Genomic DNA, 14480 nt, shown 5'->3' on the forward strand with positions numbered 1-14480 from the left:
TCATGAAGGAGGCGCCTATTTCACATGTATGGTGGAGTTTTAAATTCTCAAATATTGAGATATTTCATCTCTTCTCTCTCCTAATTCAACTCTAGTTCCAAAAAGTAAGCTAAACTGACCCAAAAATGGTCAAAAATTGACCAAACTGATGTGGAAAATTCTAGAATCAGTTTGCTTGGTTAGAAGCTCACTTTTTCCTATAAATAGAAGCCTCCCCCTTTGTAGAAGCCTAATAGTGTTTTATGTATGCACTGTTACTCTACTCCACCACCCCAGAGCCAAAAACAGTGAATTTATTGATAATTCATTAGTTTTTGACCTTTCCCTCTTCAAAAGAATTGGTGGCCACTCTTGTTGCAAACAAGATTAGATCCCTCAAACCATCAAGCCAAAGAAAAGCTCACAAAAATTCAAGTAAGCTAGAAATCCTACTTTTTCTTTATTCCTTTAATGGTTTTCTAATTTTTATTTTCTTTAAAATAAAAAAATGATGTTATGCCTTGTTGGAAAGGCTTTTTCCCTCTCTTCATTCTTAAATTCAGTCTTTCTTTATCCTAGATAAGTAATCAAATAGTTAGAATTAAACTTTTCATACTGTTTCTCTTTTAAAAGTGGAATCTGATTAGTTTTGAATGCTTTAAACCATTTGGGATAATTTTTAAGTAACTTGAGGATAGAAAAAATTGAAAAATGGTCAGCCATACAAAGGAGGTTATGGCAAAATTTTCTTAAATTTTGTGAAATAAGTTTTATCTTTTATTATTCAAAAAGAGTAATCCCCACCATTTGTGTATTCTAAAAGTGTTATTTTAATTCTAGGCATAGAAAAATGCATAGTAGAAATATTTTTATTATAAAAGTGTTATTTCCATTAAAATTTAAATTCTATGCATAGAAAGATGCATATTGGTTATTTTTTTATTATAAAAGAGTGATTTTCATAAGATTTAAATTCTATGCATAGAAAGATGCATATTGGTTTTTTATTATTATTATAAAAGAGTGATTTCTATTTAAATTTGAATTCTATGCATAGAAAGATGCATATTGGTTATTTTTTATTATGAAAGAGTTATTTTCATTAGATTTAAATTCTATGCATAGAAAGATGCATATTCGTTATTTTGTTTTATTATAAAAGAGTGATTTTCATTAGATTTAAATTTTATGCATAGAAAGATGCATATTGGTTATTTTTTTAATTATAAAAGAGTGATTTTCATTAGATTTAAATTCTATGCATAGAAAGATGCATATTGGAAATAATTTTTTTAATTATAAAAGTGTTACTTTCATCAATATTGATTTTTATGCATAAAAGAAGTTTTTTATTATAAAAGTGTTACTTTCACCAATATTGATTTTTATGCATAAAATGATGCATAAAAGATTTTTTTTAATTATAAAAGTGTTACTTTCACCAATATTGATTTTTATGCATAAAAGAATTTTTTTAAATTATAAAAGTGTTACTTTCATCAAAATTGATTTTTATGCATAAATAGATGCATAAAAGGATTTTCTTTTATATAAAAGTGTTATTTCCATAGAAGTTAGATTTTATGCATAAATAAATGCATACAGAATTTTTATATCAAAATAAGAGTTCTCTTTAATCCTATGTTTAAATCCCATGAATATTGGTAAGTAAATGAATAAGTAAATACTATGTGAGAGAAAATTCTACCGTTTTATATTCTCTAAGATGGTAGTGAGAAAATTCAAAAAAACTATCGAAGTTGGAATTTTAGATAAATGGTTGATTTAGTCCTCATAGGAATTCATGATTAGTTTTATATTCAGTTAAGCAAAATACTCAATGATTGAAATTCAGTAAAGTAGTAATTGAAATATTACCCTTCGAGAAAGTTAGTCCAGGGAGAACCTTTCCAGACTCAAACCCTGAATCAGACTATGACCAAGACTTAATCTCCTTCGTCAGTTTCAAGAAAAGATGATGTGACCAGTTTAAGAAAATTTCACTCAAATCACCCACCGAATCTGAAATCAAGTTAAGACCCTTGATTCTGATATGAGGATTAAGGTTACAGAATTCAAGAATTTCTGTTGGAATTTTAAACCTGTGATCTAGAAGTATTGCGATACGGATTTAAGATATACCCATTGTATTTAAAAGAAAATCAAAACTGAAAACTTGCATAGAAACCCTATTTTCTTAAAGGACTGTCTTACGCCAGAATGCTAGAGGGAGCATTTGGTATATGTGTTTTTCTAAGGGAAGTTCGGTTGCAACAGCTGGTGGGGGAGTGTTCAAAGGACGGTTCATGCGGCAAAAACCTGCCCAGGTCTTAACCAGCCTGGGTATGGTGAAAAATGGTGTGCTTCCGGTACGATGGGTGAGGGTCGACGAAGCGGTCCCTGACTGAAGTGCTAGGACACCTAAGGAGGATCCTGGAGGGTTCTGACCAGGCGATGCACGGGCTCACGGTGCTTAGGACACCCATGCGTATGTCATGGAAGATATATATATGTATGATGACGAGAAAATTATTGTAATCTGTTACTGGATCTCGTTTGCTGACCTCCTGCTGCTGCTGGTCTCAATGGAGAGTCCAGAGTGATACTGTTTTGTCAGAAACAAGGATTGAATGGAAATTTTGAGTTATGACATCTGTAACCAATAATTGTTTGTCAATGGATTGTTTTAAAAGTTAAAGTTTGAAGAGGAGTGTGTGCATATCTGTATTCTAATACAAAAGTTAAGAAAGACATTCAATTATGGGTGGGTGAGTACTTATCTGGTTCTACCAATTCCAGTGGTTGGGCAGTGGCTAACCCAGTGGCCGGATGGGGTTAGCTGGAATCAGTAGAGTTTTAATAATAAAATTGATTAATAGGAATACGTTTAGAACTTGAGTAGTTAGATAAAAGCCTGAAGACTTCTCTAATGAATAGATCAACGGTTGTGCCTGATTCAATTAGGAAAAAAGCTTTGATCCCTTCAAGTTAAGTCTGTAATAGTTTCCTTCTATCTGGTTTATTCAGATGAAGGTTAGTTCAGTATCTTGACCTTGTTATAAAAATTCGTTAAGAAATTCAAAATGGTGGAATCGTCCCTGTTTTCAGGGCATGGGAAATTTTCCCGGTTTCAGTTTTCGGAATGACCACCAGCTTAGTCTCGTGCCCAGACATTCGAGGGCAAGGCCCTCGAAGTGGGAAACCCTACCTTGCGCATGAGGGAGCTGCTTCCGCCGCCGCTGCTGCAGCTATCGGGAGTCCCCGGTGTGCAGAGGGGTAGTGGGATCTTACACTTTGGCCCATCATATGGCTTCACTTTGGCTTCTCCCACAACGTAGCTCGGAGTGAGTTCTGTAGTAAGAGAGAGAGAGAGAGAGAGAGAGAGAGAGAGAGAGAGAGAGAGAGAGAGAGAGAGAGAGAGAGAGAGAGAGAAAGAGAGGGCTATTTTTTTCTCTATTTTTGCCTACATTGTAGGCTACCATAGGCTCGTAAGAAAGCTCATATGGTGCTTGTTTTTTAAGGCTACCACAGGATCTCTCTGATATGCAGACCACACTCTAGTTTTGGCTTGCATTTGTGGATGCTTGGTTTTGCTTTTCATTCGCATTGTAACCCCCACGATCTCTCCAAGATGCATACACCCACCAATGGCAGCGTTAAGACCTCTTTGTAGCACACATAGTGTCTGTACAACCAATCGTCCTTCTTGCAGTTCCAAAAACAGAGTTCTACAGAGAATCAAAACTTACCTGTAGTGCCCGTGAACGCCTTTGCGAACTGAAAAATGGAGGTCCATATGCGCCCGAAATGATGTTTCGTCTTGAAAGGCTATGTCCAACGAACAAAATAGTTTCCCTATAGCTCTCCTCCCACGAAGAAAGCTCCTCAATTGGAGTTTGTTTGCTGGTGTCTCCCGAAGAGCTCCTGACAAATGGTGTAGTAGCCAACACAAAGGGGAAAGAGTAGATGAAGCTCTTACCCTCATACCGCTTCCTGTGCTTCTCTTGCTTGCTGCTCAGCCCTTAGCATGAACCAAGCTCTGATACCATGAAAAGATGCAAGGGAGGAAAGAGCTTGAGCTCTTGCAAGCACACACACACTCACACAAACCCTAGAAGAGAACACACATTGTCAAGGTGAGAGGCTGAAAATTCTTCTTCTTCTTCACACAACAAAAAGGTCTACAAAGAACATAAAGTGACTAAAACACATAATAGAGTATATACAAGCGGTCCATAATGTGAACACGGTAAGAGGAGTGGGTAGATGTGAACTAGTTGGTGTAGTCCAGCTATAGAATCTCTAGCAAATAGCTACCAAATATGCCAGTGATGTAAATGGAAAACAGTCATGCATGCGCCTCATGAGTGTCAGCTCATGTTGAGATTGACATCTCAATGTTGGGGGGTAGTTGCTGAAGTAGGAGCTACTTCTTCTGTTTGCCTTTGTGAGTGTGGTTGGTTTGGAATCTCTCTTAGATACACTTGAGCTTCCTCAGCAGGTCTCAAGTTTGAGATCGATGGGCATGGCTCAAGGAATGTGGTAGGAGGGTCATTTTCCAATTGTGTTTGGCATTCTCTGAGCACCTCTTGGGCTGCCAGGAATCTCTCCTTTTCCTAAACAGGGTTAGGATACTCTATGAGCTTTTTAGGCAATTGGCAGGTGTCAATGGGTTCTTTGGCTCAGGCTGCAACACATAGCGAATCTTCTTCTTCAGATGAAGAGGTCGAAGGGTGAGTTGTGCCATATTCTGAACCACTTTTGATAACTACTCGACTTTCACCCTTGCTAATAATTGTGGCTTTCTTTCATGAACGTTAAGTCACTCGTGCTTGTTCGGGGGCTCTTGCTTGGCCTTGGACTTATGAAGTCGATGCCTCTACAGAAGCATGTGCCACAACCCTCTATCTCGTGATGACAGCGTTGAGCAGGACTGCACGGATGAAGCCATCTTTAACACTCAACAGGTGGTGCTGGGATTAGCTTTGTGAGCCTTTCTAGTCATTCCTATTCCTAGTGGAAAATCCTTATACATATGATCAATACCACACCCAACACACAATGGGGTAATGGAAAGAGCACCTGTAGAAGTACTCGTTGCCATTCCCTTCCTGTTGGGACACTCAGCCACTTGGTGAGGTCCCACACAATCATAGCAATGTATGGGTGGTCATTTTGTCATCTGATTCATGTTTATGTCCTGTGGTGCTGGGGCTGCTAAGCACAAAGAGTACATTTTATCTCCCTCCATAACGTAATGAAATGAAGGTTTGTGAGGGTGGGCTTGTAGGATCTTAGTTTTCATAGATAGGAACTTCTAAAATTTCCCCCTCGTTCCCATCTTCAAAGAGTTCCGTCAGGGGTTAGCTGATAAACCGGTGCAACTCTTGGCAGTGGGGGCTAAGGTGGAAGAACTGGGGGTGGTAAGGGCATTTCAGGTACCCTTAAGATTCCTCTTTGGGCCACTTCTTGGCCAGCTTGAGGTGCATTATGATGTGCAGGTGCTTGCAAGGCTAGTGGTTGCCTAGGGTTGTGGGCAACGCCTGAGGTAGGGCTCTTACTAAGGTAGCTTTCTGATGGTAGCAGTTGGAGACCTCATGATTTCCCCATTCGACACAATATGTATAAGTAGAGGCATGGATGGGGTCTCAAGTGTGGACACTCCATTCCCGTATGGTTAGCTTGACATGTAGGGCACCATACAAGTTCCCTCCTAGGATAAAGATGAGGCTAGGGCCTCCTTGGTTCCGACCTTGGTTAGTTCTCCATTGTTGGGTCATCTACTGTATTAAAGCTGCGGCGGCGGCCAATTGCTCAACATTCTGTCCCGATGTGGACTCCTTGCTTTTGCCATGAGGCTATGTATTGGTGGTCTTGAAAGAAGATTCTCATGTGAACGAGTCCCCTTGAAATTATCCTCAAAATCCATAGCACTCTTGTAGCATTGCTCAAAGGAGGTATGGCCCAAGGCATACAATGCATTGTGTAAGGGCACGCCATCAAGACCCTCTAGAAATCTCCCTATTAACCTTTCATCAAAGAGCTTGTCTCTGGCACTACAACGCGAGTGGAGATATCTAACTCTCTTGATATAGTGTCTGATGGTCTCGCCTTCCTTTTGCCTTACATTATGTAGTTGCTCAACAAGGCTCCACCTGGTACCTGGGCGAGAATATCCTACCTTGAAAGCCTCTATTGATAAAAGATAGATAATGAGAGAGCACACACACATGAGAGAAAAACCCTAATAGATTGATATAACCCTAACCATAGAGGGAAGCAATTATCCACTCTCACAAAATGCATAATAGAAGAAGACTACAATGCATAATAGAAGAAGATAATAGAAGAAGACTACACACCACACACTACATGTGCTATTTTTACACACAAAATAACCCTATCTAATGTCCACACACTGTGGCTAGCTGGACACGGCCATTTATTGTCACACACATGCTACTGTCTACCATGCCAGAACATACCGTGCCTAGCTCCAGCTTCATCGAGCTTGTAATCCCAACAGCCCCTCTCAAGCTCATGATGTATAGCCATAGATGAAGATGAGCTTGGGCTATCAACTCTTCCCCTCAATGGTACGGAAGTAATCAAACTTATCTCTCCCAAGTGGCCTCGTAAATATGTCGACAACCTGCTCTTGAGTCTTCACATACTTCAAGTTCACTGTAGATTCCAAAACTTTCTCCTTGACAAAATGATAGTGGACCTCTTTAAGTTTGATCCGTGCATGAAAAACTGGCTTATTGGCCAATTGTATGCTGCTCATGTTGTCACAGTGTATGAAAACCTTGTCCTCTATAGGCTCACCCAAATCAGGCACCAAGAGTTTCTTTAACCATGCTCCTTCACATGCAGCTATGGCTGCTCCTCTATACTTAGCCTCTGTACTAGATAAAGCAATAGTGGGTTGCTTCTTGCTACTTCAACTCACCACAACACTCCCAAATGTAAAGGCATAACCACTAGTAGATCTCCTATCATAAGAGCTGCCTCCTTGCCCTCAATAGGCTCACCCAAATCAGCTAAACTAGGAGTTTCTTTAACCATACTCCTTCACATGCAGCTATGGTTACTCCTTTGTACTCAGACTTTGTACTAGATAAAGCAACAGTGGGTTGCTTCTTGCTACTCCAACTCATGACAGCACTCCCAAATGTAAAGTCATAACCACTAGTAGATCTCCTGTCAGAGCTACTTGCCCAATCTGCATCTGTGTAGCCATATACATCTAAGCCTTTACCATGCTCATAAAGAAGACCATAATGTGCAGTGGTCTTTACATAATGCATGATCCATCTCAGTGTGTCCAAATGAGGATTCTTAGGGCTTTACATAAGCTGACTCACTAGCCCCACATTATAACTCAAGTCTGGCCGTGTAATAGTCATGTAAATGAGGCTGATTGACCTTGTTGGTCCTCAACGAATGAGTTCATGGCTCTTTTATATGGATTTGTTGGTTGATCTTGCTGATCTTCAAAGGAAATTCCATTTTGATATTTATAAGTGAATATATTGCTGGGTACTATGAGCTAGGAACTATCGAAACGGCCCCTAAGTGGACAGGTGGTGAGCGTTCTGGTTGTTGCCAATGATGCCATAGATACACCGATGAAGGAAAAATTAGAAATTGGGATTCAACCGGATATTTTGGAGGATTATGATCATTGATACTATAGTTTCATTAAAAGATTGTTTTAAAGACAACTGAATCTGTGAAAAAAGCAATTTCATAATGGGTGTGTAAGTGGTGTGACTAGTTTTAAGTTTGCAGGAATATCCGGCTAGGGAGCCTGGGAACTCTTTTCCCTAGTACCCGGGACAAAACCAAACCAAATTCTTAAATGGATCCCATCACTACAGTGGTTGGGTGCAGTTGGCTAACCCACGGGACTGGATGGGGTTAGGCTAGACTGATGGATCCCTAAAATGAGACTCAATTCTGTTATGGTATGATAGATGAAGTAAATCCCGGATAAAAATTGTTCTATGGAAAAGAATCAGCGGTTGTGCCTCTCAATGAGGAAAAAAGCGTTGGTCTCTATGATCCAAGTGCAAGTCTTTTTCCTTGATATGACTATGGGACTTACGGGTTCGGTCAGATCAGTTCAGTTAGGCTCTTGACTACGTTAGAGTAAAAATATCCTGGAGGAATCGCCCATGCTTTTTGGGCGAGGGAAGTCTTTCAAAATTCAGTTTTAGAAGAACCGAGGGATTAGTCTCTTGTTCTGATATACGTGGGCGAGGCCCCAAGTGAGGGACCCTACCTCGCCCTACGACGATTGTGATCTATTACTCCTTCCAATGGTGAATGTTTAGAGTCCCTTATTGGGAGTTTGGTAGCCCATAACAAGATGTCACTTTCGGATTGGCACATGCGTTGTCGTGCCACGGCACGTCTATGGTGTGAAACCATGCATGTGAGGCCATTAAATGCAAATCCAGATGCATGGGATTAAGTGCCTGTGTACATATGGGATGTATGGCGTGTGGAGGGTTTTGCTTTTGAGGGTGTCACCAGGTGTACAGGTGAAATGGTTTGGTGTTGAGCTTGTTACAAGCCTATCTGGAGTAAGGTTCACTGGAGGTGAGATCAGCTGCTTGGTAGCCTGAATTTGTGTGCTCGTCCAAGTATGAGTGGCATTGGAAAGTTGCAATTGAGAAGCTTTGGAGCATGGGGTAATGATCGTATTTTGATGAGAAGTATGATGCTGATGATTCTAAGCTTGTGGGCAACTCTGGTTTTGGAAAGGTCGTGGGCGCCGTCTGTCCACGAAGAACACAAGGAGAAGGAGAGGCCATTGTAGTAATGTGATGACCATTATTGGGTTTTAAAAATAATAATAATAATATATATATATATATATATATATATATATATATAATACAAGGTGGCAAAAGGGATAAGGGACCACGTGGAAGCCTTTGTAGCTGCCAACGGAGCTGGCGAGAAGCGCCTTGCTGGAGTCGGCCGGGAGAAAAAGAAAGGCCTCGTTGATATGATTCTCTTAAGGGGTGATTGTGAAAGGACTGGGGGCGGCTCTGCTGGTGGGCAGGTAGATCTGGCTGGAGCTTTGTGACAGACGCGAGGGAGAAGGAAATCGCCTGGCTGCTGGGTCTAGGAGGAGAGCCGGCTGTAAGCAGAAAGGTGGGGGGCGGGAAGCGTCCACAACAAGAAGGGATGCTACGTGGTGGAGCAAAGTGAGACTGTAAGAAACCTTGGAGCACAACAAGCTGTAGAGTGGAGGGCTGGGCATAAGGCCGGCAAGGCGAAGGAGAAAAGGCGTGGGCAAGGAGTATAAGGTGGCTACATGAGGGTGGCGCAGTGATCAAGTGCAGGGCAAAAGAGGCGCTGGGGGGGCACAGAGCATGGCTGCTGCTCGTGTAGCTTACTGGAGCAGCCGACATGATTGAGAAGGGCGGTGACTAGAGACTCCGATGGGTTGGCGTGTGGTGGTGCGAGTACAGTGGATGTAGAGGGTGCAAGCTGTGGGTGTCGACGCGTGGGCTGTAGTATAGAGGCCGCCTATGGGCAAGGTCTGGCGCAGCTGCAAGATAAGTGTGGGAGCTGGCGTCAATAGTGATCAGCTGAACAGAGAGGCTGCAGGCACAAGGGAGGGCCGCTTCGTGAGGAGAGGAGGAGGGGCTCTGATCGAACTGCAGAGGCACAGCGCTACCTTGTATAGCAAGGAACTGATTGGTGATAAAAGCGGGGGCCCTGGTCATTCTGAGGGAGCTGCTTAGAGGGGGGCAGGCAAAGGAAAAGGGATCCGCTAAGTGCTGGAAGGCGATTGAAGAGCTGGCGAGCAGGTCTCTGGAGCAAGCCACCTACAAGGAATTGTTCACTGCTCGCTATAGAAAAGTGGTGGTGATTGAAGTGGCCTTGTTTGCTTTCCAGCAGCAGCTGGCAGGAATAAATGCTGTTTTCTACTTCTCCTCTACGGTGTTCAGAAATGCTGGAATAACCTCAGATTTGGTTGCCAGTGTCTCTGTTGGAATTGTGAATCTTCTTCCTTCCTGCTTAGCAGCATGCCTCATGGATATCCAAGGTAGACGGAATCTGCTTGTTTGGAGGTTTACGGGCATGTGTCTGGCAATGACATTACAAGCTTTTGTAAGTGGCATCTTTCGGGAATACCCTGCAGCCTACAAACAGTAAGTTCTCAAACTTGTGTGTGTGTAAAAGAAACCTGGAAGCTTCACCTACTTGAAGCGTATGTGTGTGTTTGATGCAAGCTAAACAACAAGCTTGGTGTATGAAGAAGTGTGTGCTTTGCCTTGTACATGCGTCTCTGAGAGAGGAGGGAGGAGGTTTGGCAGGATTTATTTCTCTGAAGAATCAAATCAAGTGTATGCAAAATCAGAACACCAAACTCTCACAGCCAGCCAGTGTGTTCCCGGCTAGACCGCACATGTCACGACAGCTTTGGTGAACCCGACGTGAAACTGCTGGGGTGAGAGTGTGGTGAAATACACAGGGAAGCTATGGCTGAGAATCCTGAGGGTCAGGGGGTTCATTTTGACCCCGGGGTTATGCAAATGTTTCAGATGTTTACTATGTATATGAAACAGCAGCAAGCGGCTGAGAGGGAGCAAATTTCCACGATTAAAGCACTGAAGTCAATCGTGAAAAAGGTGGATCAATTTGATGGTAAAGACATTACAAAGTACTTGCGCAATTACACAAAGGAAATGGAGCTAAACAGGGTGACTGAGGAGGATATGGTTCGCAGTTTTGAGCTGGTATGTGTTCCCGAAATAAGAGAGCGCATAAGAAGATTACAGCAGCACATGGTGGCAGAAATTGGGAGGAGTTCAAGCTTGCTTTGAAGGATGATTATTTCATGGAGGATTCCGAGGCAGAAGACTGTATACGTCTTAAGACTGGCTGGGAAGAACCTGTGGATTCTCAATCTGCTCATTCCTACATTGCAAAATGCCAGAATAATGAGGCATAGGTAGAGGAAAATCGTAAGAGGGAAAATGACGAAGGAGATGCCATGGATGATGGTCATGATGCTTCTATGAATGCTTTGCCATGTTTGTTTGATAGTGTTCAAGATGTTGATGATATGCATGTTGCTAATGATGTTATGGAGGATAGTGCATATGTGAGCGGAAGTCATACGAATGATGTTGAAGATAGATGAGGAGGTAATATGCAAAAGAGCACAATGTGATGAATGGCTTGCTATGATGCCATTATGTGTATTTGAACCAAGGATATGTTATAAGTCAATGGAGCAGGCTCATGTGGAATGCAAATGGGTATTTGATCGTGGTATATGGATTGTTGGCAATCATGACAAATGTATTTGGGGGTTGAATGCAGAACAATGGTGGATAATCAGGAAGGCTTTGTTATTTTTACTTGTTTGATATTTATGGATACCAAAGCTTGGTTTGAAATACTTTAAAGTGTTCCAAACATGGGGGTTAGCCAAATGATAGGTTCTTTTTGCTGATTAATGTATGAAGATGATATTCAGATATATGTGGATCTTGACGATGACTTGGCACATATCAGAGGATGTGCACGTTTAGAGGGGGTGGATGTCGTGCCACGGCACGTCTATGGTGTGAAACCACGCATGTGAGCCCATTAAATGCAAATCCATATGCATGGGATTAAGTGCCTGTGTACATATGGGATGTATGGCGTGTGGAGGGTTTTTCTTTTGAGGGCGTCGCTAGGTGTACAGGTAAAATGGTTTGGTGTTGAGCTTGTTACAAGCCTGTCTGGAGTAAGGTTCAGTGGAGGTGAGATCAGCTGCTTGGTAGCCTGAATTTGTGTGCGCGTCGCCAGGTGTACAGGTGAAATGGTTTGGTGTTGAGCTTGTTTCAAGCCTGTCTGGAGTAAGGTTCACTGGAGGTGAGATCAGCTGCTTGGTAGCCTGAATTTGTGTGCGCGTCCAAGTATGAGTGGCATTGGAAAGTTGCAATTGAGAAGCTTTGGAGCATGGGGTAATGATCGTATTTTGGTGAGAGGAGAAGGAGAGGCCATTGTAGTAATGTGATGACCATTATTGGGCTTTAAAAATAATATATATATATATATATATATATATATATATATATATATATATATATATATATAATACAAGGTGGCAAAAGGGATAAGGGACCACGTGGAAGCCTTTGTAGCTGCCAACGGGTTCCCTCCAGAAGCTGGCGAGAAGCGCCTTGCTGGAGTCGGCCGGGAGAAAAAAAAAGGCCTCGTTGATATGATTCTCTTAAGGGGGTGATTGTGAAAGGACTGGGGCGGCTCTGGTGGGCCGGTAGATCTGGCTGGAGCTTTGTGACAAACGCGAGGGAGAAGGAAATCGCCTGGCTGCTGGGTCTAGGAGGAGAGCCGACTGTAAGCAGAAAGGTGGGGGGGGGGAAGCGTCCACAACAAGAAGGGATGCTACGTGGTGGAGCAAAGTGAGACTGTAAGAAACCTTGGAGCACAACAAGCTGTAGAGTGGAGGGCTGGGCATAAGGCCGGCAAGGCGAAGGAGAAAAGGCGTGGGCAAGGAGTATAAGGTGGCTACATGAGGGTGGCACAGTGATCAAGTACAGGGCAAAAGAGGCGCTCGGGGCGCAGAGCATGGCTGCTGCTCGTGTAGCTGACTGGAGCAGCCGACATGATTGAGAAGGGCGGTGTGACTGGAGACTCCGATGGGCTGGCGTGTGGTGGTGCGAGTACAGTGGATGCAGAGGGCGCGAGCTGTGGGTGCCGACACGTGGGCTGCAGTATAGAGGCTGCCTATGGGCAAGGTCTGGCGCAGCTGCAAGATAAGTGTGGGAGCTGGCGTCAATAGTGATCAGCTGAACAGAGAGGCTGCAGGCACAAGGGAGGGCCGCTTCGTGAGGAGAGGAGGAGGGGCTCTGATCGAACTGCAGAGGCGCACCGCCGCCTTGTATAGCAAGGAACTGATTGGTGATAAAAGCGGGGGCCCTGGTCATTCTGAAGGGAGCCGCTTAGAGGGGGGCAGGCAAAGGAAAAGGGAGCCGCTAAGTGCTGGAAGGCGACTGAAGAGCTGGCGAGCAGGTCTCTGGAGCAAGCCACCTACAAGGAATTGTTCACTGCTCGCTATAGAAAAGTGGTGGTGATTGAAGTGGCCTTGTTTGCTTTCCAGCAGCAGCTGGCAGGAATAAATGCTGTTTTCTACTTCTCCTCTACGGTGTTCAGAAATGCTGGAATAACCTCAGATTTGGTTGCCAGTGTCTGTTGGAATTGTGAATCTTCTTGCTTCCTGCTTAGCAGCATGCCTCATGGATATCCAAGGTAGACGGAATGTGCTTGTTTGGAGCTTTACGGGCATGTGTCTGGCAATGGCATTACAAGCTTTTGTAAGTGGCATCTTTCGGGAATACCCTACAGCCTACAGACAGTAAGTTCTCAAACTTGTGTGTGTGTAAAAGGAACCTGGAAGCTTCACCTACTTGAAGCGTATGTGTGTGTTTGCAAGCTAAACAACAAGCTTGGTGTATGAAGAAGTGTGTGCTTTGCCTTGTACATGCATCTCTGAGAGAGGAGGGAGGAGGTTTGGCAGGATTTATTTCTCTGAAGAATCAAATCAAGTGTATGCAAAATCAGAACACCAAACTCTCACAGCCAGACACCCAGTGTGTTCCCGGCTAGACCGCACACGTCACGACAGCTTTGGTGAACCCGACGTGAAACTGCTGGGGTGAGAGTGTGGTGAAATACACAGGGAAGCTATGGCTGAGAATCCTGAGGGTCAGGGGGTTCATTTTGACCCCGGGGTTATGTAAATGTTTCAGATGTTTACTATGTATATGAAACCGCAGCAGCAAAGCGGCTAAGAGGGAGCAAATTTCCACGACTAAAGCACTGAAGTCAATCGTGAAAAAGGTGGATCAATTTGATGGTAAAGACATTACAAAGTACCTGCGCAATTACACAAAGGAAATGGAGCTAAACAGGGTGACTGAGGAGGATATGGTTCGAAGTTTTGAGCTGGTATGTGTTCCCGAAATAAGAGAGCACATAAGAAGATTACAGGCAGCACATGGTGGCAGAAATTGGGAGGAGTTCAAGCTTGCTTTGAAGGATGATTATTTCATGGAGGATTCCGAGGCAGAAGACTGTATACGTCTTGAGACTGGCTGGGAAGAACCTGTGGATTCTCAATCTGTTCATTCCTACATTGCAAAATGCCAGAATAATGAGGCACAGGTAGAGGAAAAGCGTAAGAGGGAAAATGACGAAGGAGATGCCATGGATGATGGTCATGATGCTTCTATGAATGCTTTGCCATGTTTGTTTGATAGTGTTCAAGGTGTTGATGATATGCATGTTGCTAATGATGTTATGGAGGATAGTGCATATGTGACCGGAAGTCATACGAATGATGTTTTAGAGGATGTTTGCTTTGCAGATGGTGGTTTTTGTTTGGAGTTTCTCTTTCAAGACAAGCAGGTTTTGTTAGAGGATCAGTTTAGTGAAGTTAATGTTTATGTGGATGAGTCTAT

This window comes from Cibotium barometz, chromosome 41 (genome assembly GCF_041138505.1).
Source record: "Cibotium barometz isolate CiBa-2024 chromosome 41, ASM4113850v1, whole genome shotgun sequence".
NCBI classification, from domain to species: Eukaryota; Viridiplantae; Streptophyta; class Polypodiopsida; order Cyatheales; family Cibotiaceae; genus Cibotium; species Cibotium barometz.